Genomic DNA, 24,306 nt, shown 5'->3' with positions numbered 1-24,306 from the left:
GAATAGTCTAATTGGAGGCCCGTAACTAGTGGTGTTCCCCAGGGGTCTGTAATGGGTCCAGTTCTGTTCAACATATTCATCAGTGACCTGGATGATGGGACAGAGTGTAACCTCAGCAAGTTCACTGATGATGCCAAGCTGGGAGGAGCGGCTGATATACCAGAAGGCTGTGCTGCCATCCAGCAAGACCTGGACAGGCTGGAGAGCTGGGCCGAGGGGAACCTGATAAAAATTCAACAAGAGCAAGTGCAAGGTCCTGCACCTGGGGAGGAACAACCCCATGCAGCAGTACAGGCTGGGGGCTGAACTACCGGAAAGCGGCTCTGTTGAGAAGGACCTGGGAATGCTGGTGGACAAATACGATATGGTTCTCTCCAGTAGCTTGGCCCCAGAGGCTTGTCTCCTCCATTTAACTGAACCCAGACCTATTGGGCATCAGCTCCCGCTCCAGAAGCAATCACTCACACCCCTTACTCTTCTCACTGGCTAATCCAGCTTGAAGTTCACTAGTGGGTCATGTACATATGCACAAAAAGAACACCTTGGGCTACAAAGATGATCAGGGGACTGGAGCATCTCCCTTCTGAGGAAAGGCTGAGAGACCTGGGCTGCTTTAGACTGGAGAAGACTGAGGGAGGATCTTGTCAATACTTATAAATATCTGAAGGGTGAGTGTCAAGAGGCTGGGACTGGAATCTTTTCAGTGGTGCCCAACGACAGGACAAGGGGCAATGAGCACAAGTTGGAACACAGCAAGTTCCACCTGAACTGAGAAGTGAGAAGTGAGAAGAAACTGTGAGGGTGCCAGAGCAGTGGCACAGGCTGCCCAGGGAGGTTGTAGAGTCTCCTTCCTTGGAAACATTCAAAACCTGCCTGGACGTGTTCCTGTGCCCTCTGCTCTAGGTGTGCCTGCCCAAGCAGGGAGGTTAGACGAGATGGTCTCCAGAGGTCCCTTCCAGCCCCCACCATTCTGTGATTCTGTGATTCCTAACCATAGACACCTAGTAACATTTGATGCCCTAGAAAACTGTTGCAGAGAGCCAGAAAGTTGTGACCCAGCATTCATAAGAAACTGGGACTGTTCAAGAGCAGCAACACGATAACCAGGTAAGACACCACACAGCACCTCAAATAACACTGACACCTGTGTGTAAACAACACGATCAATCCCATATGGCCTAGACCGTAGATTGGAGATTATACCTAGATCACTAAATGCAAGCACTGGCATGGGAGTTTGCTGTCTAAGGTCCTGTTATAGCCAGTGGAAATCCAGGATGCGATTCAGTAGCCCACACATAAGTATCTAATACCATTTGAGATGCCCCAGGTATTTCTCCTGCCATTCACTTGCTACTTCAAAGGCATGAGCATCTTCTGAGGCCCCTTGTTAAATATGCAAGGCCTATGAAGATATTTCAGAAACTATGGGCCCATCTCATATAGTGGTAGGTACCTATGTATGGGCAACTAAATGGACCCCTGAGGAATCTGGAGAGCTCTTTGGCTGACCAAAGGTAGATATCTTTCTCAGGGTGAGATGACAAACTCTTCTGACTCTGATGACTGGACTTCTGGACAAAATCCCTGAATGTCATCGGTTTTAACAGGAATGATCCAATCTAGGTGGTTTAGCAAACCAGATATATTTAGGATTAAAAACCTCTGCATTTAGGATTAAAAAATTCCTCATTTATTTTTTTAATCATGACATCAGGTGTCATGCACAGTTCAATCATAGTGATTTAGTTAAAATAACAACCTAAATATTTTATTTTAGAACTGTTTAAGTAAGAGGTGCTGTCTACTCCTCTTTGTGCAGTTGTACCTCTGTGTTTCTGTATGCACAGATGGATGTGCCAAACTTAAAAAGCATCTTTACTGAACCGTTAATTATCAGGAAACTCATACTGATGTAAAGAGATTCATGTTTCCGGATTCATATGTGTTTTTGTTGGTAGTTTGGGTTTTTTTTCAATCCATTGACCACTTAAGGCAGCATAAAAATAATACTATGAATAGCAGCCAGAAATGCCAGAATCAAGAAAAGGGGGAGCTTTGGGACTTCAACCTGAATCTTATTAGGTATAGGCCTTTTTTAACACAGTGTTCAGAGTACTGATTCCTATTAGGTTCAAAACTTCAATTGGTTTCATATGAGAAAGAATAAAATACTGAACTAAAAAAAATGAAGTAATTAAATATTGCTGAATTTTATGTTATGTCTGACACTTATTTGCTACTGCATGTTTTTTAATATATATTTCTCAGCTGCAACTTTTGTGTTCTTTCTCCACCAGTAGATGGACATTCGAGTCCTTTCTAATCAAAGTGTGGTTGCAAGGCTTCCATATAGGCCATAGATGTGGACTGCATATCTTGTAATTTATAAAATTTATAAATATCAAGGGGTTGTTACTGTTTTGGAAGAGATTGTCCTTAGTTCTGCATGTTGAGTTAAAAACCTCAACAATTTCAGTGTTAGAAATAGAATAATAGAATCATAGAATCATAGAATTATTAAGGTTGGAAAAGACCTCTAAGATCAAGTCCAACTGTCAACCCAACACTACCATGTCTCCTAAACCATGCCCTGAAGTGCCAGGTCTACACTACGTCTTTTAAATACCTCCATGGATGGTGACTCTACCACCTCTCTGGGCAGCCTCTTCCAATGCCTGACCACTCTTTCAGTAAATAAATTTTTCCTAATATCCAATCTAAACCTCCACTGTCGCAGCTTGAAGCCATTTGCTCTTGTCTTATCAATTGTTACTTGGGAAAGAGACCAACATCCACCTCTCTACAACTTCCTTTCAGGTAGTTTTAGAAAGCGATAAGGTCTCCCCTCAGCCTCCTCTTCTCTAGGCTAAAAAACCCCAGTTCCATCAATCTCTCTTCAAAAGACCTGCTCTCCAGGTCTTAAGATTTGTCTCCAGTAAAGTAAATCTCCAGTAATTTGTCTCCAGTAAATTAAAATTGGTGCAAGGTTTAAAGAACAGCAAAAATTAATTAGCTTAATTTGCAGGCTCATTAGAAAATGAGTTAATTAATAGAAAAACAAAGAGATAATACAAAGTAGGGGACATAAATATATTATAAAAAGGAAAAAAACCCACCAGAATTAATAACACAAAGTAAATAGAATGTATGATACAGAATACACATTCAGAGGACTCTGAGCTTAACATCCTGTGAATAACCAGTCAAGGAATTTACAGTAAGTGCCTAGATATAATTTCTTTACCTTTAGGATGACAAAGGAAGAAATTAGTAAAATAAAACCGTACATTATCTTAAAGAAAATTCAGACATGAAAATTAATGAAATATTATATACTGGGGAATAAAAGGCAAAAGTCTTAGGATTTGGTGTTGGTTTTCACACAAGTAGATTGCAATGTCTTTCACATACAAAAGGCTAACTTTATATGTTATTCAAATACATTTTTTTCTATTTCTTCTAAAATATCTTTCTTACATTTTAGGACTGCATTTAATATAGTGAATATTTATAAAACATAGGAAATTAGAACATGTATATACTCAAGCTGGAAACTGCTCTCTTTTTTTGTCTGGTATAAAGATAAGTCCAGTGTCAGCACTTAACAAATCATGATGATTACTTTCGTGGGAAGTGCTGTGAGATTTTTAATGACTATAGCTGATTAGAACCTGAAATGACAGATCATGAAAAGAGCAGAGTCTTTAAATTAGTTGGTTAGCATTTTGAATCAGAAAAAAAGAGACAGAGAAAAACATGCACATATTTTATTGAATCTAACTTAGCCCAGCTCTGAAATGAACACATTGGAAGAATAAAGATGTGATGACAATGTGATTCTGGTACCCTTACCCACAATATGCAGTTATTTTTCACATACACTATCATAGACTGTCCTTTAAAACTAGCAAAAAAAAAAATATTGTGTATTACATCTTATTATTTGCTTGTAGTACTAATGTATCATAGGAAAAAAGGTACACCAATTTCTTACAATAAACACAGAAAGTATCACAAAATATTTTTTAGTAGAACACATACCATGAATTATATTATTGACCAGGAATTCACTCTACACTGTTCATTTGATCTTGGTTCTCAGTGTAACTACTTGTGAAGCAAGAACTAGGAATGTTTAGGGAATATTTAAAATGAGAGATCCCTGGTGGGGGGGGGAAATCAGTTTATGACTTTTTCTGTTAAAATAAAAATCCTCAATTTTGAAAAAAAACCCCAAAACAAAATACAAGAAACAAGACCCCCCCAAAAAAGCCAAAAGCCTAAATGGTTTGAAAACAGGTGTTTCTTAGAGAAGTTTTTGTAAGGATTGGCCTAAATCAGTCTGTAAGGGACTAGAAGCTTGTCTCAACATTGGTGGCAGAATGGCTTGACTACCAAGGCTTCACCATGATGGCAACTGAGGAAGTTCTACCCAACAGGCTATATCTTGTTTCGGAGCACATAGGCTCAGTCCTCTGCACATGCGCCTGGCCCCAGGGTCATCTTACAACACATGGGAGGGGGGCTTGGACCCCCTGGAACCCTCTGGAACCGTCGAGCACCCTCTAGTGATGATACTGCGCATGTGCCCCACTGCCAAGTGGGAGGTGCGGCCATGCAAACCGGCTCATTGACTGTGCAGCGGGACAATGCTACAAATGGCGGAGACCAGTTGGACCATTCCCCCACCGGATTGAAGATACATCGGACAAAAGGACACTACAGTTCTGTGGTGGTAGCGATTGTAACTCTCCGTCTCTCTTCTTCATTTTTTTTTTCCTCTTTCTCTCCTTTTCTCTTGTGTACTTGTTGGCAGCCAAATAAAGTGACTTGGCGCTTGACTCCGTTTTGAGTCTTAATTCTGTTCCCGAGAATACAACAAACATGGTCACAATAACGCATCCAATTGAACATCACTCAGAAGTTAAGCCCAGCCGCCCCCAGCCACCCAGAATTATCTGAGGTTGGTTAGAAAGCAAGGGGGCTCAACTTCTGCCAAATTGTGCAGCCCAACAGTGGATCGTGACACAGTCTCAGAATGGATAAATTGACAAATTGAGACGAGTCTTAGGAAACAAAACAATCCCCTTTCTTTAACTTTTTTGGCTAGGCACTGTATCTACTTGAGGTTTCAGGGAGAAGCTTTACTGAATCAGTGGCTCTGCTGCCACTGCTAAGTTGACTGTCTCTGTCCTAAGGCTGTGTAACATTTTGGACAGTGTTATTTTGAATGCTACATAGACAAGGGAATGTAGTCAGACTATGCCTACCACTCAAGCTGGACCAAATATAATTATAAACATTGCCATCAAACAAAACCAAAAGACTGAATGCCTAAACAAAAGTGCAATTTCCCACAAAATACTGTTTCTGAAAGGTACATAAATGAAACCTTGAATGAAGTACCACACAGGAAAATATGCTCCAAACACACCACTCTTCCTGCTGCTTTTTATTGTTTGTTTTGGTGATCCAGGATTTAATATTTTGGCTATGTCAGTACTGGCCTGGTAAGGTATTCACTTCTATTGTATGTCCAGGTTTGTGTTTGGAACTCCATTTTTGTAGCTGAACAACAAAACAACACTTTGGATGCACTCATCTTTCTCAGAATAACATATTCTCCATTAGTACTATAAATGATAAGATAATTTTGTTCCACGGAACCTAAACTGACCTTAATCTATTTTAATCTTCAGCAGTATTCCTTGTGGGTCACTGTCCATCAGCTGTAAAATGTCCTTTCATAACAAATCTAACAAATTTTTTAAAATAAGCTTTTTTCCTCTCATTACAGAATTCCATTGTTTGAAGGCTGATAAAAAAGCATCCTGTGGTGAAACACAGAGATTCAACAAATCTCAGAGAGACTTGTCCATGCTGCATGTTTGAATCTTATAATTAAAGGAAGATCATATGGCGACTAGAATGTTCTTTTCCTATTACAGTAAAACATTTGTTCTCCTACATGACATATGGCTAACATGCTGGTAACTGACCTGAGGATTAAATAGTCATTTATATGTACACTAGCAATATAACAAAATATGCGACAGGTGCAAGGTACATACATATCTGGCATAACAAAAGCTTGCCATCTGTTGGTATAGATTCTGGAACACATAGCTATTTTCATCTAGTGATTTAAATAAAAGATATGAAAGAGAAATATTTTTATTAATTGCAACAGGATTTTTACACTTTTTATTTTTCTTTCCAAATTTATCATAAGTAACCGTTTTACTTCTTGTATAGATACAACACATATTTTACATCTACAGTGATTTTTCCTGAAATATTCAGAGACTTTTATAACACCTGTTGATCTAGAGGCAGAAAATGGTAGTAGATAGTCTTTAGAACGGTTATTTAAAAAAAAAAAATAATTTAGGTTCACAGGAATTATTGCTTATCCTTTATTATGAGATATTACTACTCCTTTAGATTCCAACATAAACTAAGTTCAGAAACAACAGTAATGTCATATTAAATCTATCAAGAAATATTTATGTAGCAAAATTCATAAGGGCAGAAATTCTCTGACCTTAGTTCCATGCTGACTGTTTTAGCTTTGACTGTTGAAAATGTGCATAGAAGTGGCTCCTGTGGAATCAATGGAGTGACTGATGGCTACTCAGGATAAGAATGGTAAACATTCAGAAGGAGTAGGAACTACAGGCAAAGATTTTTCATATCTTTAACATTATCAGCTATTGTTAAATATTAATTATCTATTCAGTGCACATAGACCGGACTGGGGAGCTCTTTTCAAGAAACATCAATGTGTACAGTCCTTAATCTATCAGCCTTCTAGCCCTACCCTTTCATTATCTCAGGGCCTGTTAGGAGAATAGAGATTTGCTAAGAGTATGCTATTGCTCCCTCACAGTCTACCTACCTATCTACTCATACAGAAGAAAGGTGTAAAGTTAGGTTGTCAACCTTTTTAGATGCAGCCCTTTGGCTTGCCTACTTGCCTACTTAAGGGTGGGGGCTTTTTTTTTTCTTTTGTCCTTTTTTTTTTTTTTACTTTGTATAAATTGCCTGAATGATCAGTAAGAGAGAAGACCTACAAAGAACTATATTCTGCAACAGACTGTAGGATACCCTCCTGAGAAGCAGATACATCCACACTGTAGATGTAAATGAGTTTGCAAGTGGATTGATGACTGAAGATTGGTAATGGTATTAACTGTCAGCATACTCCCAGATATTTTTTCCATCTGTTACACTTGGCACTCTCTGGTGCCCTGCCAAGTATGGTTTGTGGGATAACAGTACCAGAGGCATTCTCAACAGGCATATATAAAAATTACATTTGCTCCAACCATTTTTCACAGTTTCAGTGCTATCATGGTGGGAGATCTCACACGGCTGGAGTGTTGCCATGGGTCGATAAAGGCTCTTCAGGAAAGACAGGAGAGGAAGGCAAGGAGGGAGGGTTGCCCAGTATGTGAGAGTGTAGCAGGAATGCATGGAGCTCTGCCTAAGGCTGGGTGATGAACTAGCTGGGAATTTGTGGGTTGGGACTAGTGGGCAGACCAAGGTGGGCAATGTTGAGGTGGGTGTCCACTATAGACTGCCTGATCAGGAAGAAGTAGATGAGGCCTTCTGCAGATAACTGGAGTAAGGCTCACATTTGCAGGCACAGATTCTCAAGGGGGACTTCAACTGTGCTAATATCTGATGAATGGACAGAACAGCAGGGCACAAGCAGTCCAGGAGGTTTCTGTAGTGCTTGGCCACAATTTCCCGACACAGGTGATTGGGGACCATTGAGGAAAGGTGCTCTGCTGGACTTACAAATGTGGAAGGACTAGTCAGAGATCTGCAGGGTGGATCCAAGTACAGATACGCAGCAAATAATAAAAACTTATGGTCTTTAACTGTTTAGCATGTGCCTGAACACCCCTTCATTTAATATTTTTAAATTAAAAAAACAACCTACATCTACAATGATAAAATAAATCCACTGGCAAATCAACAGTTAAATATTTTAATAGGGTGGACACTGAATTTAGAAGAATGTTTTGTAGTATGATTAGGTATCAGCTAAATATATTTCCTCAAAACAAATACCTTTAAAATATCAGTTTCATTCTACCAGAAATTAAGATTAAATTTGCCAAGTGGCTTCCTCCCAAACAAATAAACTGAATGAAGAGGTATACAGCTAAGGTATATAGGTATGATGCTAACATATTTATTAGCGATTTAAGAGATTATTCTCAAATTCAGTCCTGTTCTTAAAGAAATTTAAAACTACATCTTCTACTGGTGTTCTAGGCATCAGGGCAGGCTATATTCAAAGACTGGCTAACATTCTTGATCCTGTTTTTATTGTTCACATTTATGTAAATAAATAAACTCTTACTAAATCAAGGACTAGAACCCTTGCTGTTTCCCTAGCTAAATAACACAGCAACCCAGACCATTGTCTTTCCTTATTTGCACACTCTGGGCAAGTGTTCAAGGTCAGGTTGGATGGGGCTTTTAGCAACCTAATATAGTGAAAGATGTCCCTGACCATGGCAGAGGGGTTAGACTAGATGATCTTTAGAGGACCCTTCCAACTCAAACCATTATATAATTCTATGATTTATAGATATTGATTAGATTCTTTGGATTAAAATTACAGTAACTGAGGAGCTGGATGAGGTCTGTTGGAAACAGAGCATCGAAGCCTACACTATTCATTGCTAAAGGAAAGAAAGTAGGAGTAAATGTCAGTGTTTGCCTGTAAGCCTGAACTGACAGTAAGATGGCAAAAGATGGACAACTGTTGTAAGAGAAGAATCCAACATCGATCAATATTGCCAGTTAGTCTTCTTCAACTTGACAAGAGTGAAAACATGAATAACAAATGATCCTGATGAACATGCAGTAAAACTGTCTTTTACAAAACCATTTCTTAGAGAAGAGATTTTTCCCACTTAAATATTATCTGACACTAACTGATATTTAAAAATAATTTGTAAAATAAAATTAAGAAATAAATATTTTAACATTAACTATGGAAATCTTGAAGCAGCATATAGTCAGACCCATTGTGAAATAATCATTCAATTAATATCAAGACCATTCTTTAAAGATGTTACTAGATTTTTAGATTCTCTTCCTTAGCTATCAGTCATAGCACAAATAATAATTAATATGCACATATGATCTGTAAAATATGTGTCTGACCAGTCCTTCATTTAATACTTTTAATAGAAAAGCAAGCTATGATTGAAATAATTAAAAAAAAAAATTAATCACAGGTATAAAATATGTCTTTAGAAGACATATATACTAGAAAGGACTTTCTGTAATCCTGCTGCCATAGTATAATGTTAACTTTCAATGATGCATTGCCACATGGCGTGTGATAGCGAAATGTCAAGGAGGGTCAAATGTAGGAAAGTGAGCTTTCCAACTGTTAACTTAAAATTAGTGTATCAAGTGGAATAAAAGAAGTAAATATTCTATAAATTATTTTAAGGACCAAACACCCTGTTGAAAATGTGAAATAACCTCTAATAATATTATTTTTAATATAACTTTATTTGTTTTAAAAATAAAATTATTTTGAAAAAGTAAGAGATCTATACCACTGAATCTGAGCTGGATGCTGAACACAACTTCTGTAACCGAGACTTTCTTTTTCATTTTTATGTTGGCTGTCAGTGAATTTAAGGAGAATGAGTCTTTCAGAATCAAACAGAAAATCAGTAGTTATCAAAGTAATGAACCCAAGGTCCCTGGGTTATTCACTAACAGTCCCTGCCAACCTCCCAGGGCTCCCCCAACCCTGCCTATGGTCCAGGATCCCATGTCAACCCCCTGGGCCCACCAGCCCCTGCCACCATGACACCACAGCAGTGCTGGTCTCCAGCTCCTCACTGACCTGCCCTGCCCAGCCAAGGGCCCTGCTGAGCTAGGTCCACTTGTGGTCCCATGTCCCAGCCTGTCCTTGGCCTGTCTCTGTCCTTGGGGAGGTGCCCAATGCACAGGGCTGGGTGTCCCCTGGTGCCCCCTGGCTGCCCTGCCCCTGGCTGGGGCAGTGGGGTGAGCCCTGGCTGCCAGGGCCTGTCATGACAGACCCCAAGGGGAGCCACATGACTCTCCAGCACCCCACCCCACAGGGAGTCTCCAAACCTTGCAGTGTCCTGACACTTCAGTGAAATACTTCAGAGACCACCCCTGGTCTGGGGCCTCAGAAAGTTTTTAGTTTCACTTTATTTCCTCCTACAAACTGTTTTATCAGGTGGTCACTGGCTTTGGGAGGGGCCTGACAAGATTTGCCTGGAGAATTTCAGTCCAGCAGGCTCTGTTGGTTTCAAGTATGCCACACCCCAGGTATGATAAAGACAGTTTCACTATGTTTAGCAAGATTTATACCAAACATAACGCTCAATAAAATTTTATGATACTTTGATTAAAACTTGAGTGAAATGGGAAAAAAAAAGAATACCTTTGCAGTTAAATCTCATAAGAAGCAATTCTGAAGAATGAAAAAGTTCAAACGCTGTTTTGAAGAGCCAGAGGAAGAGCTACAGATGTTTTATAATCCTTTGTTCCTGGATGTGGTGAACAAAGAAATATCAAGAATTATTAATAGAACAGAGCAGGAAATTATTCTCATGCCCTAAAAAAGTTTTCTAGGATTCATAGTTTCCCATTACACAATGAAAATAAGTACCAATGTGTGATTTACTCTTTGTGTGCATTTGTGAAAACAAAAGTAAAAAAAGAGCCCTTGAAATTGGGATTCGTCTTCTGATGGTAGTCATCTACATTTTTTCTTTCAAAGAACTGAGTAGAGCTTATTCCTTTTACCTACTGATGATAGGACTTTTTATGTAATAATTAATTGGTCAGAACACTTCACTTGAATGAGGGAGACACAGATATAAGAATAGATCATTTAATTAGTTACACACATGGAAATCTTCTGACTGGAGAAAGAGAAGACAATACATTAGATACTCACTACAGAGAACCCAATAGTTTGAAGAAAACAGGAAAGTGATGATTTTGGAAGCCAATCTCTTGCATCTTGAGTGCAAAACTATATATCATGTAACAGGGAAAGGGGAACTCAGGGAAGCATTTGGTGGGTCATTATGAAAGTTTCTGTTTCTCTTCCACATAATAAATCTAAACATCTGAAGAAATTTTTTGTTGGTTTATTTGTTCTGAAGTAAAAATTTACTAATTGCTTTTAATACTCTCACTGAATCAAGAAAATCAGTTCATGTGCTGATCAGGTGCTGCCTCCTTTAGTGAGAGAAGTGGGATGCTGATAGTTACTTCTCCCTCCCTCCCCTCCCCTCTTTCTCTCTCTCTCTCTCTCACATTGTTTTTGTTGCAGTGGAGATGTATATAATCTATGGATCTTGGCGTAAAAGACTGACTATTTCTTTTTTTCAGTGGTTTTGGGTGCTTTGCTTTTTTAATATCTATCACATGTAAGCTTGTGTATGACAGTAAATATGAGTTACCCAGTACTGTTAAAAGGCCATAGCCTTTGTACATACCTAACAGTGCAGCATCATAGGACTGCTTTCGGCTTGCCTTGATTCTGAGCTAGTTTTTGTTTGTTTTGTCTGAGGCTGTACACCAAAGCTGGAGGCTGAGAAAGTGTCTATTGTGCGACTTGCAAACTTCAGCTGGGCACCAGGAAGAAAGAAGCAGAATGTGATAAGAAAACACATCCAAATAAACCCCAGCAGGCCCAAGACTGGTGGGAAGGAGGAAGACCCCCTTAACCATGACTGTCATACATTTGACAAATATCTCAGGGTGATGATGACTTGCTGTAACTCTCACCCTGACTCTTAAGGAAAACTGCTGACCTTTTGCCCTGGTTTCAACAGGGATAGAGTTAATTTTCATCCTAGTAGCTGGAGTAGTGCTGTGTTTTAAATTTAGTATGAGAATATTGTTGATAACACACTGATGTTTTAATTGTTGCTGAGCAGTGCTTATACTAAAGCACAGACCTTCTTATGCTCTGCCGGGTGCACAAGAAACCAGGAGGGGGCAGAGCCAGGACAGCTGATCCAAACTGGCCAAAGGGATATTCCATACCATATGATGTCATGCTCAGTATGTAAACTGGGGGGAGTCAGCCAGGGAGCAGAAATCACTGCCCAGGGATGGGATGGGCATCGTCCTTGGGTGGTGAGCAATTGCACTGTGCATAATTTCTTTTGTATATTTTTTTATCCTTATTATTATTATTTTCTATTCCTTTGCTGTCCTGTTAAACTGCCTTCATCTCAACCCACAGGTTTTGCCTTTTTTCCCCCTGATTCTCTCCCCTGTCCTACTTGGAGGGGCAGAGATGGCGAGCAAGTGGCTGTGTGGTACTTAGTTGCTGACTGGGTTTAAACCATGATGTCTCTGGTATCAGAAGAACATTGGAAGGATGAACTTAACACAAGAGAAAAATGTATAGATATTAGAAAGATTTCTTATATAACAATTTAAGAAGTATTATGCATGAGCCATTTCTGTATGAATTTGGATGAGGATGAGCTTTAATGCAACTGGTCTACTAACTGGGACTGATTGTTCTGTTTCAAATTGACTGCTAAAATGTTAACTAGACTAATAATAAATTGTTGTCTTCATATATACAGGTTATCTCTTTTTGCCATAACAAGATTTTGACTATGATACCGAATGGGTTTGAGGGGTGGTGGTTAATCCTTAATCACGAACATAAGTATTATTTCATATTCGTAGTACAGAGAATCACAATGTCTGTGTTCACACTACAGTCTGACAGTGTTGGGCAATGTGACATCATGTTAAAATGGTGGTCTCAAGCAACACAAGTATTTGCTTTCTCCTAAGTATTTCTAGTCTTTCTATAACGTTATATCAAGATAGATAGCAATTGCCATTTCCCCTCTTATTACTTCCTGCTTAATTCATGTGTTGTCACCACAGACCGTATGTCCACCACTTGTACTTGTATTACTGGTTGCATGGCTTGACATCATTTTTTTGAATGCTGTGGAGCCAGTTCTTTGCTGGTTATTGAGTGAGTGTTAAGGGAGGCACTGCATGGGATCTACTGCTTGCAAATAAGACAGAAGTGGTTGCGGATGGGAAGGCTGATAGAAACTTTGCTGTAACTATGATAAAACAGAGTTTGAGATCCCAAGGGAGATAAGGAAAGCAAACAGAAGAATAAAAATCCTGGTCCTAGTGAATGCAGACTTCAGCTTGCTCAGGGAACTGCTAGGCTGGACCTTGTGGCGTACTGCCCTAAAGGGGCCTGAGAGACCTTGCTGATCTTCCAGGACAACCTCATTAAAGCACTAGAACAGTCTGTCCAATATGTATAAAATTGAGTAGGCATAGCAGGAAGCCATCCTAACTGAGTTAAATGCCAAAAGGAAGCATATGGAAGATAAAGGTGGAGAAAAGACACCCAGGAGGAATATACAGAAAATGCCTGGTAATGCAGGGATGGAATTTGAAAGGACAAAGCTCAGCTGGAGATATGAGTAGTGAGGGATGTGAAGGGCAACAAGAAAGGCTTCTATAGATACATGGCAGCGAAAGAGAAGATCAAGGGAATAGATGGACAACCGAGTGCTGAAGAACATGGAAAATGTTGAGGTAATCAATGCCTTCTTTGCCTCAGTCTTTACTGGTAAAGTCTGTTAACAGGTGTCTCAGGCTCCCATGCTTGATGAGAGAATTCAGACAGAAGTCCTACTTACGACAGAGGACATTCAAGCTAGGGACCATTTTGACAAATAGGAAATACACAGTTCAGTGATACCAGGTGGGATGCATCTGAGGGTGCTGTTGCATCCAAATTTAACAGCCAGTTCAAAGCCTAAAGCCAGCTCTGCTTCTAGTATTAGGATACAGTTATACACACAGCATTTGGCAAAGAATTTAACAGAAGGTCCTGTTTTTTCCTACCTTCCATCGAGATACACCTTTTCCTCTAACAGGAGATTCCTACTACACCTTTCTAGCAGCATCACTAATGGCTTCATCTACCTGGCTAAGCCATAGCCATACACATTGCTTTTGTTATGCTCTAAAATAGGTTCCTCTCCAGCTTGAATTCAAACTTATCAATAAATGACCACCTCCTTTTATAGCTCAAGGGTCTCTGTTTTCTGCCTGTATTTACTTTCAACCTCAGCTATCATCCTGTGATTGTTCATTTTACATCCTTCAGAGGAGATAACCTCTCAATGAAGTTTTCAGAGATGTGGTTTTCTAATGCCTCAGGACATTTTAATCGAGCCTGGTCCACATACTTGCTATGTCATTCCCAGGTTTATCAGGGTTCATGGCAACTCATATTATGCATGCATGGTAACATGTACCAAAGCAGTTGTAAAAGAATTTAAGTAAAATATCCTTTTATCTGCTTATCATTAACAACTACCTAATTATTGGTGTGCATTTGAATTTGATTCTTCTCATGTCTAACGTTTCTGAGAAAGATGTTTGATGTTATTGCAAGCTACTGCCATAATTTTGAAGGTGGTAACAAACAGGAGAATAATCTCTGTAAAAAGGCAAAAGTCTTGCTGAGCTTCAAAAAGGCAAGAAGGAGACTAGGAACTACAGAACTGGAAGCCATGTTCAGGTTTAAAGTGGTTGGAAACAATCAGCATGGATTTATCTTGGCCATACTGTGTTTGATGAGCCTGGTTTTCTTCTGTGATGAATTTTCTGGCTCTGTGGATGAGGCAAGAGTAGTGGATGTCATTTGCTTTGACCTTAGAAAGGCCTTACATGGTATCATTGTAGCCAGATTGGTGAGATATGGTTTGTATAGACAGTGTGTAGATAGGAAGGTGCAAAACTGGCTGGACCACCAGGTTTTAAGTGTTAGCACTTCAAAATCTGTCTGTCAGCCGTTTGTGAGTTGTATTCTTCAGGGGTCAGTACCAGAGCTGATATTTTTTAATGTTCACCTTAACAACCTGGGTAGTGAGGCAGAACTAAGTGGTACCTACTTAAGTGCAACAGAACACTTTTATCCTTCCTCCTCTTTATTTTCCTCCTCTTTTTTTCTCCTCATCTTGCTTTTACCCACCTTGATCTTTCCTCCGATATACTTATATAAGTTTTGCATAGTCCCACAGTCCCCTCTCAAATATTCATACTATTCACGTTCCTATAGTTTTCCTCTTTTATCAGTTACAGAGCCCAAGTTGGCCCTCTTTAAAGCTGTGCCTAGTGTTTCTCAATGGTCCATCAATTAGCAGCTGTAGAGTTTTGGTCTTCGCTATTGCCTCGTTTATCACTTGCTTATCAGGTTTATGTGCCTGTATGTGTTGTTTATCTCTTTCTCTGTTACTTTAACTTATAAAAGGTCCCTGACCTAATACCCTTAATGAACCAGGTGCTCTCAAGTCCCACACAATGGCCACTGACCCACCTGGGAACTGATATTCAGAAAAGGGCTTTGGGATCATGGTGAACAAGAAGTTGAATATGAGTCAGCAGTACAACTTTGTGACATATTAGCCAACCACATACTGGGCTAGATAAGTAAAAGTATAGCCTGCAGGTTGAGAGTAGAGATTATTACGTTCTATGCAGTACCTGTGTGATCCAAACCCATCACATTACCTCAGGTTCAGTACAAGAAAGACACTGACATGCTGGAGAGAGCCCAGCATGTCAGAGGACTCAGGCATATGACGCGCAGGATGTGCTGAGAGAACTGGATTTGTTCAGCCAGGTAAAAACTGAAGAGGGATGTCTTCAAAGGGGTGTGAAAACTAAAGAGGGATGTCTTTCAAGACTGAAGTCTTTGAGTACTTAATGGGAGGTCATTGAGAAGACAGACCTATCATGGGTTCACTGTGAAGGGACAAGAGGTCAAGGTCATAAGCTGCAGCAAGGGAAAAATTATTACTAAGTATCAGAGGAAAATTCTCCACAGGGAGTATCTAAGCACTGGAGCAGGTTGCTCAGAGAGTCAACTGAACAAGGCACTTAACAGTGTGATCTGTCTTTGAAGTTAGCCATGCTCTGTGAAGGTGAATAAACTAGATGACCTGTGGGTTCCAATCTAACCTAAATTATTCTATGATTCTAATTTAAAGGTCAGCTTTTGGCCTGGAATAAAATGTTTTAGAGAAAGGAGAGGGAGTTTCAATTATTGTTTTAAGATCTGAAATGTAAAGTTTGAATCTGGGTGGGAAATAGTACTCTGATTTAATTTACTTTTTGTAAGACTTCTGCAGAATTTAGATTAGCCCATCACAATATGATTACAAGGAAAGCTCTAGGGATCAGTTAGACATATTCCTTAACTTTACTTGATCGAACTCTGATTTCAAGTGACTGGATAATAAGACATTCCTCATCCAAGTATGTGTGAGTCTATAAACTACCCTGAGAAACCTGAAGAAGTGCACATGCTGTCTAATGTGTCCTTTACTGAATACAAAATACAGAAGTATTCTGAGTTTGTTCCAGATGCCTGGCCATGAGGGGACAGGCAGCTTGCATCACAGAGCTCAAGGGAGGTAGCAGTACTTTTCAGTGACTATGAGTGACCTTGAATTATTTCTGGCATGCAGTGATGGGCTAAAAGTCTCAACCATAAACTGAATATTACCCACACATTTCAAAATCTGCTTTTGTAAAAATAGGGGTATCAGCCATAAGTCAGACTTCCAACATATTTCTGTTTCTTGAACTTTGCTCTACTAAATGCATTTTGTTTCAAAATATATTACTCAGATTTTTTCCAAATCAGCATGCAGCAGGAGTTCTCAGGCTGTGGCCCTTGGTCTGAATGCAGCTTGTGGCCAGTTCAAATAGGGCTTCTTTAGCTGGGCTGCATCACAGATTTTGAAGCAGGAAAGCACTGGCTTAGAAGCTGATGCAGAATTTCTTCCTGTCTAGGAAGTGGCTCAGCAGAAATCCACCAGAGTGAGCATATGGCTGAGGTTGGCCCTGGATGGTCTTCCACGACTCAGCTACACCCTCAGCACTAGTCCAAAGTGAAAACAATTCAGAGCCCTTGGGGAGTCACTATTTACTCCCATAGGAAAAACACTTAGAGCTCCTCTTCTTCTTAGTCATCTGCAGTATATAAAATGTACCTTCCAGAGCTAAGTCATCTGAAGGTGTAAAAGATGTTTCAAAAAGCCAAGAAGGTTGGCCAGACATCAACAGGAAGTTTACGATGCGAAACTGTGTCACTAAAGGCATCAGGAAACATTATGTAGAATTTCTCTATGAATATATGTGTTGGTTTTGGCTGGGAGAGAGTTAATTCTCTTACTTAATACTGGAGCTGGTAAAGTGCCAATGGCACATTGATGCTGTAGTTGCTGTTAAGCAGTGGCTTAGTGTTGCCAAGTAGCACCTGTAGCAGTCGGGGACCTTTCCAGCTTCCCGCGCTCTGCCACATGGGCAGGAGGCCGGGAGGGGCGGGGCTACATCCAAGTCAGCTGACCCCGACTGGCCAATGGGATGTTCATTCCATACCATGTGACACCATGGCCAGTACATTAATGGGGGCAGTTGGCGCACAGGGGCGTTTGCAGCTCAGGAACTGGTGGTGTTGGGTCAGTGGGTGGCTGTGTCACGTGCTTTTTTTTTTTGGTTGTTCATTCCCCATTCCCTGCCCTGGGTTTTGTCCCTCTCTTGTTATCTTCCTTTTCATTATATTATTATTATTGTTATTGCTGTTATCGTTTCTTTTAATTATTAAACTGTTGCTGACTGAAGCTAAACCACAACAATACACAGACTTGAAAAGTAAGCATGTCTTAATTTCCAGGTTTTGTACATTAACACATATTTGTCCCCTTCTTTCATGTTTTAATCTATCAATGAATGTCTTATCTCTGTATCAAAGAGGGAATATTTTTAAGGGTAAGGTTTGGGAAAGGTATACAAGCTAATATTCCCTTCCTGTTAGGGGAAATTCCTCACATTACTTTACAGATATTCTCTTTTAAAACTTATGTGAATGATTTTAGTCTAGCGCATACAAAGAATCACCAACTATAATCTTGTAGTTCTCATGGTATCTACTTATAAAGCTGGAACATCTAAGCACGCAATCTTTGAGACAACTTGGTAACTGAGGCAAAGTGAATCAGATGAGGCTCTTAGTGGGGTATATAACTGGGGGAAAAATGCTTGTAATTATTATATTCCTGTAGCATAAGCTGTAATATATACAGTATAGGTACATGAAAGTGAGCATAGTGACTAGAATAACTTGAAAATAGTTAATAAATTTTATTGAGGAATATCTAAATTACTCATTTCAATGCCACATTGCTTTTTAAGCATCTGCATAACTTATGAAAAAAAAGGTAAAGTATGAATAAAAAGCTGAACCAGGATTAAAGTTCAGTTTAAAGTCTCCTGACCCTCTATACTACACTCACTGATGCTTTCTCACAGCAGACCTCTTCTAGGTGCCACAAGGACTTCCAGCGTTACAGTATAAGCTTTTAGTTTCAGCTGAAAAGACAAACTTCTCTAAGTGCTTTAACACAACTCAGATTCCTTCTTCCATTCATCTTTCAGTTCAATCTTATATTGATATAATTACAAAATCAGTTCGCTTTTCTGCAGCAATCTGCATACACATAAATACAAGAACAGTTTACACAGTTAGCTAAAGCACATTTTCACAGTAAATAAATCACATAGTGTCCTTTAGCCCCGATAGGTAGTATAAATAAGTCTCGTACCCCTTTCTAACCCAGAAAACTGAGAATATTTACCCCAGAAACCTGATGCAAATATGTTAGCTGCAAAGTCAACTATGCTCTTTTCTCTATAGGATAATTTATTACCTTTTCCTTAGTTTGCAAATAAATGATAAAACTAATATTGTAAATTCAACATAATACACGTTAGTTTCTGAGAAAAAAAATTGCAGCCTACCTGCTTCTAATTAAGTGGAATTATCTGGGAATGAATAGAGTAAAAAAACAACCAACCAACCAAACCAAAAACAATTTAGAAGACAGGATTTAAGAAGGTGTATTGATAATATTCACACATGCTAGTATGCAAAAATTTAATATCTAATTTTGAATTGTACTGTTCTAGCTGCAGCAATGTGTGTGGGGTTTTTTATGATCAGCAAAATAAAGGCCTGTTTCATCTCTTAATTTTTTTTTCTGTAGTATAGCATAGCTAATACGTGTTTTCTTAGTGATAATTTTATGCATAAACAGAAACAGTCAGAGATTGCTGTTAGCATATCTTTTTTTTTTCTTTTTAATTTTATTTTAATATTCTTTTTGGGTTAAAAACATCACATGGAACTCCAGGCTTGAGATTGAGGCCAGAGCTTCAGATTTTCACAATAAAAGTATCCCAAACCCAAAGAACGTCTCTGTATAATGTACAATTCTTATGGGGCTGGTTCTTTAGAATGAGCACTTGTAGACACTAAAAAAAAATCATAAATTTTTTGTTCAGCTGCAAAGATAATACAAAGTACGTATCTATAATCATGCCTTAGTTAATATAAGCCTATAGAAGGATAGATATATTTATGAATCAAGGCACACTCCCTGTATACTCTTCTAAAACAGAAGCCATGGGACAATCAAAACTAGAGATGGCAATTTGGGTGCCTGAGATATTTTTGAAAAACTAACAGAAACAATGATGATGAAGTGACAGCAAACTTACATAGCATGAATTTTTTTAAACAATTATGAGGTTTAGAATTCCTTCAGGCTATTCTTTAATAGAATGACACTGAATGTCAATTAAATTTATAGGTCAATAATAGAAAATCAATCTTTATGGTTTTAATCAAAACAGAGACAAGAGACTAAACAAATTTTCTGTGGCATGTAGAAAATGATCACCGAAGTATTAGAAACAATTCTCAGCCCACATCGTTGTAGTGCTCCCCAGTTAATAGTGTCACAATAGGTATGCTTCATTTTTCGTATATCTTCAGGTATTGGGTTAATTCTGAAAATCTGATGTATCAGTGGTCTCATCTGGTCTAAAAATCCTATATCCATTCTTTTAGTAAATCAGAATCTCTCCCCTGAAATAAGTGGGGTGTGTATATATATAGTCATTATACTAATTTTAGGAGTGTCATGTTTGTCTTTCACTTCCTGAACATCTGTCGCAGTGATTATATATACTGTATTGAAATGTAGACATTAATTTCCTTCATCTCTTCCTTTTAACATCAGTTTTGTCATAAACTTCTAACAAACCAAGTATACTGGCTTAAGAATTGTTATAATGCATATTAGCAATATCTGAAAAACTGTATCATTTTACCATATTGTAGTTACTGTAGAGACAATAGGAATACTTTAACTGTGCTATGTGTTTTACTTAGTATGAATGAAAAAAGGTTATATTGCTTTTTCTGTCACTACAAAAATCTTTCACCTCACTGTCCTTTTGTGAAAAAACTCAGCAAGTAAAAATGCTTTGAAGACAGGTTTTCTAAACAGATTTTTTATAAAGAGATATCCTCCATTGCTCAACTTAACAGGGCAGCTGAATGCCAATTGGTAATTGAAGTCCCTCTGAAGAAAAATAAAATATCAATCACACTTGTCATTAAAAAAAGAAGTAAAAATGTATACAAATTAATGTGGGTTTGTTTTGAGCCAAGGAATTTTTTAAACAGAAATACTGATTTATGCAGCCGTCAGGTTTGAATGCATGCAACAGGACTTTATCAGATTGAATTCCATTGATTTTCTATAACAATGTCAAGCATTCAATGCATCACAGCAGCCATGAGACTGAAATAAATAATCGCTTCAGAAAGAAAGTGATTCTTCTCTTCTTAAATACATAGATGAACATCTTGTTCTCCTGCTCCCTTGCTCTGTTTTAGTTTAAGCTATAAGGTTTTAGAACTTCTTAATTCCCTGTCTTCATTTTCATTTAGGATAACATGCTTTGTTTTTCTTATGACCTTCTTCATGCTCTTGCCTCTGGGACAAGTTGTTAGAACTGCCATTCTGTTTATGAAATGTGAAGAGATTTAAAGAACAAAATAAATGCCAGCAAATTCAGCTTTGAATCGTTAGTAGTTATATGTGATATTGGCAGAAGCTGAGTAGCACAAAAATAGCCTTGAAAAATGCTATTTCTCATGTAAGATTCATATTTGAAAGGTGCAGCAGACTTGTAACACATACCGCATACACAAATTAATATTTCTAATGAGATCTGCAGTGTTTCTGATAACACTGTCAGTCATAATCACTTTTCTGATATTGTTAGTTCTGGTTATTTGAGCTTAATATTTATAGCCCAGGACTGTCATTTACAAATTTGAGTTTGAAGGGTTTTGTACTCTCCACGCTAAATTTATTACTTGCTTTGCTATTGATTTGTTAGTAATTTACTATTCTTTTTCGTACATATGATTTAAAGTTGGTAAATATTATAAATTGCACTCGGACGTTCGTTTTAGGTACCTTTAAGTGTTATTTTGAAGTGCTTGCCATGAACATAGCACCACACTATTGTTTATAAGGAGTGACATACAGTTTTCAGCTGTGTTTCCATGCAAAAACCTACTACAAATCCCAAAGTATTTAACTGATATGCAACTTGTTTAATTTGAAGTACATAATGCATGGTTTTCAGGTGACAGTAAATAAAATAAAAAATCGAACTGTTTTGCCAAAAGCAAGAAATAAAATATAGAGGGTTGGATTATCTTCTCTCCCTCTTATTCAGGAACAAGAGAAGAATCAGTTCTTCATTTTTGCTTTGTGTAAGTGATTCACTGTATATCAAGGAGTTCCAATATCTATTCAGCAGTTTCCACAACTGCAAGTAGGCCTTTTATTTTCATTGGCAATAGCAGGTCAATACTGATACTCATTTGTAATCATAATGTAATATTTGTACTTAATATTAAATTTGTACAAGCATGGGACTGATTGTTTCTGAACTCTTGTGCCATCTTAACTGCATCAAACAAGAAAGCTCTGTTTGAAAGGGATGACCAATGAAAATACAGTGTAAGAGTGATTGATAATTTATTAACACTATCTACTCTAGGGAACTTGCTTCTGAAATTTTAACTAGCTCAAGGTCCCTGTTTTTCTTACACACAGGAAAGGATGACAGACATCTTCAGTGAGGATTTGAGCAGAGATGTAGGCTAGGTGTTTTGATTCACCTCCTACAACACTTGTCTCCATTAATTATAAAAGAAACCCATTGCAACTCTGTTCCTTGATGTCTGAAGTTTGACAGTTTGAACCCTTTGCCATCTTCCTCTGACTATTAGGGTGGTTTAGAGGAGGAAAGAAAGTCTACTATGGTGATTGTGTCTGCTCTATTGAACGCCTCTGGGTTAAAGTCAAAGGGATCATCTCCAAGCAGGACCTCACAGTGGGCATCTGCTACTGACCTCCTAACCACAGTGACGAAGCCAACAAAGTGATATTTGGGGCACTAAAGCAAGCTTCTGGCCAACAGAACCTGGTCCTGACGGGTGAATTCAACTACCCAGACATCTGCTGGAAGAACAATATGGCAGCTCGCATGTCATCCACCAAGTTCTTGGGATGTATAGAAGACTGTTTCCTGATACAAATGTTAGATGTGCCAACCAGGGAGGAGGCACTGCTGGACTTGCTATTCACAAACCGAGAAAGCCTGCTTGGTAATATCTTGGTTAGTGACAGCCTTGGCTGCAGTGACCACAATATTGTGGAGTTTGGGATCCTGCTGAGTGTGCTGAAGGTCAGCTCTAAGACAAGGATTCTGGATATTAGGAGAGCAAACTTCAGTGCACTCAGGGCTCAACTGGGAGGGATTCGATGGGAAGCTTCCGTGGAAGACAAAGGAGCTAGTGAGTGCTGGGAGTTCTTCAAGAACTCTCTATTGGAAGCACAAAGCCAATTTATCCCCTACAAAGGAAAGGGAAGTAAGCGGAGCAAGAGGTCCCCATGGCTCAACCATGACCTCCTGGGTCTACTCAAATCCAAAAGAAGAGTATACCAGAGATGGAGAAGTGGACGATTATCAGTTGAGACCTACAAAGGCATTGCCAGAGCATGCAGAGATGCAGTTAGAAAGCCCAGCTGTAATTGAAACTGGCTGTAGACATGAAAAATAACAAGAAAGGGTTCTTCAGACATGTCAACCATAAGCAGAAAAAGAAGGAAAACATAGGCCCACTGTTAAACGGAAAAGGAAAGTCAATCACCAATGATGCTGAAAAGGCAGAGATCCTCAACACCTTCTTCACCTCTGTCTTTACCAACACTGTTGGGTCCCAGGCTTTGGGAACGAAATTGCTGGTTGATCCAAACACCGACCCACCATCAGTGACGGAAGAGTTAGTACATGAATTACTACAGGAGCTTGACCCCTGCAAATCAATGGCCCTGACGACATAAACCGGAGGACGTTGAGAGATCTGGCTCACATCATTGCAAGGACATTATCCATTGTCCTGTTTTCAGCTGGGATAGAGTTAAATTTCTTCGTAGTACCTAGTACGGGGCTATGTTTTGGGTTTTTGCTGGAAACAGTGGTGATAATGTGGAGATGTTTTGGCTGTTGCTAAGTAACACTTACACTGGTCAAGGACTTTTTCAGCTCCCCGTGCTCTGCCGGGTGCACAAGAAACTGGGAGGGGACACAACCAGGACAGCTGACCCAAACTGACTAATGGGATATTCCATACCATATGACGTCATGCTCAGTATATAAAGCTGGGCGAGGAAGGAGGAGGGGGGGATGTTTGGAGTAATGGCGTTTGTCTTCCCAAGTAACTGTTACGCATGATGGAGCCCTGCTTTCCTGGAGATGGCTGAACACCTGCCTGCCCATGGGAAGGAGTGAATGAATTCCTTGTTTTGCTTTGCTTCTGTGCACGGCTTTTGCTTTACCTATTAATCTGTCTTTATCTCAACCCATGAGTTGCCTCAATTTTACTCTTCCAATTCCCTCCCCCATCCCACCAAGGGCGAGCGAGTGAGTGGCTGCGTGGTGCTTGGTTGCTAACTGGGGCTAAACCATGATGTCCATAATCTTCGAGGAGTCATGGATAACGGGGGTTGTCCCAGAGGACTGGAGGAAGGCAAGTGTTACCCCTACCTACAATAAAGCCTTGAGGGAGGATCCGGGTAACTACAGGCCCATCAGGCTTAATTCAATCCCTGCAAAAGTTATGGAACGAATCCTCCTGGGGGCCATCACAAGCACGTGATTGGGAAAAGCCAACATGGCTTCACTAAAGGCAGATCGTGCTTGACTAACCTGGTGGCCTTCTATGACAAAGTGACTTGCCTGGTTGACACGGGGCGGGTGGTGGACATTTTCTAC

Source organism: Phalacrocorax aristotelis, chromosome 1, assembly GCF_949628215.1.
Source record: "Phalacrocorax aristotelis chromosome 1, bGulAri2.1, whole genome shotgun sequence".
In the NCBI taxonomy this organism is placed as follows: Eukaryota; Metazoa; Chordata; class Aves; order Suliformes; family Phalacrocoracidae; genus Phalacrocorax; species Phalacrocorax aristotelis.
The sequence above is the reverse complement of the archived record's forward strand: the minus strand, read 5'-3'. Positions refer to the sequence as shown.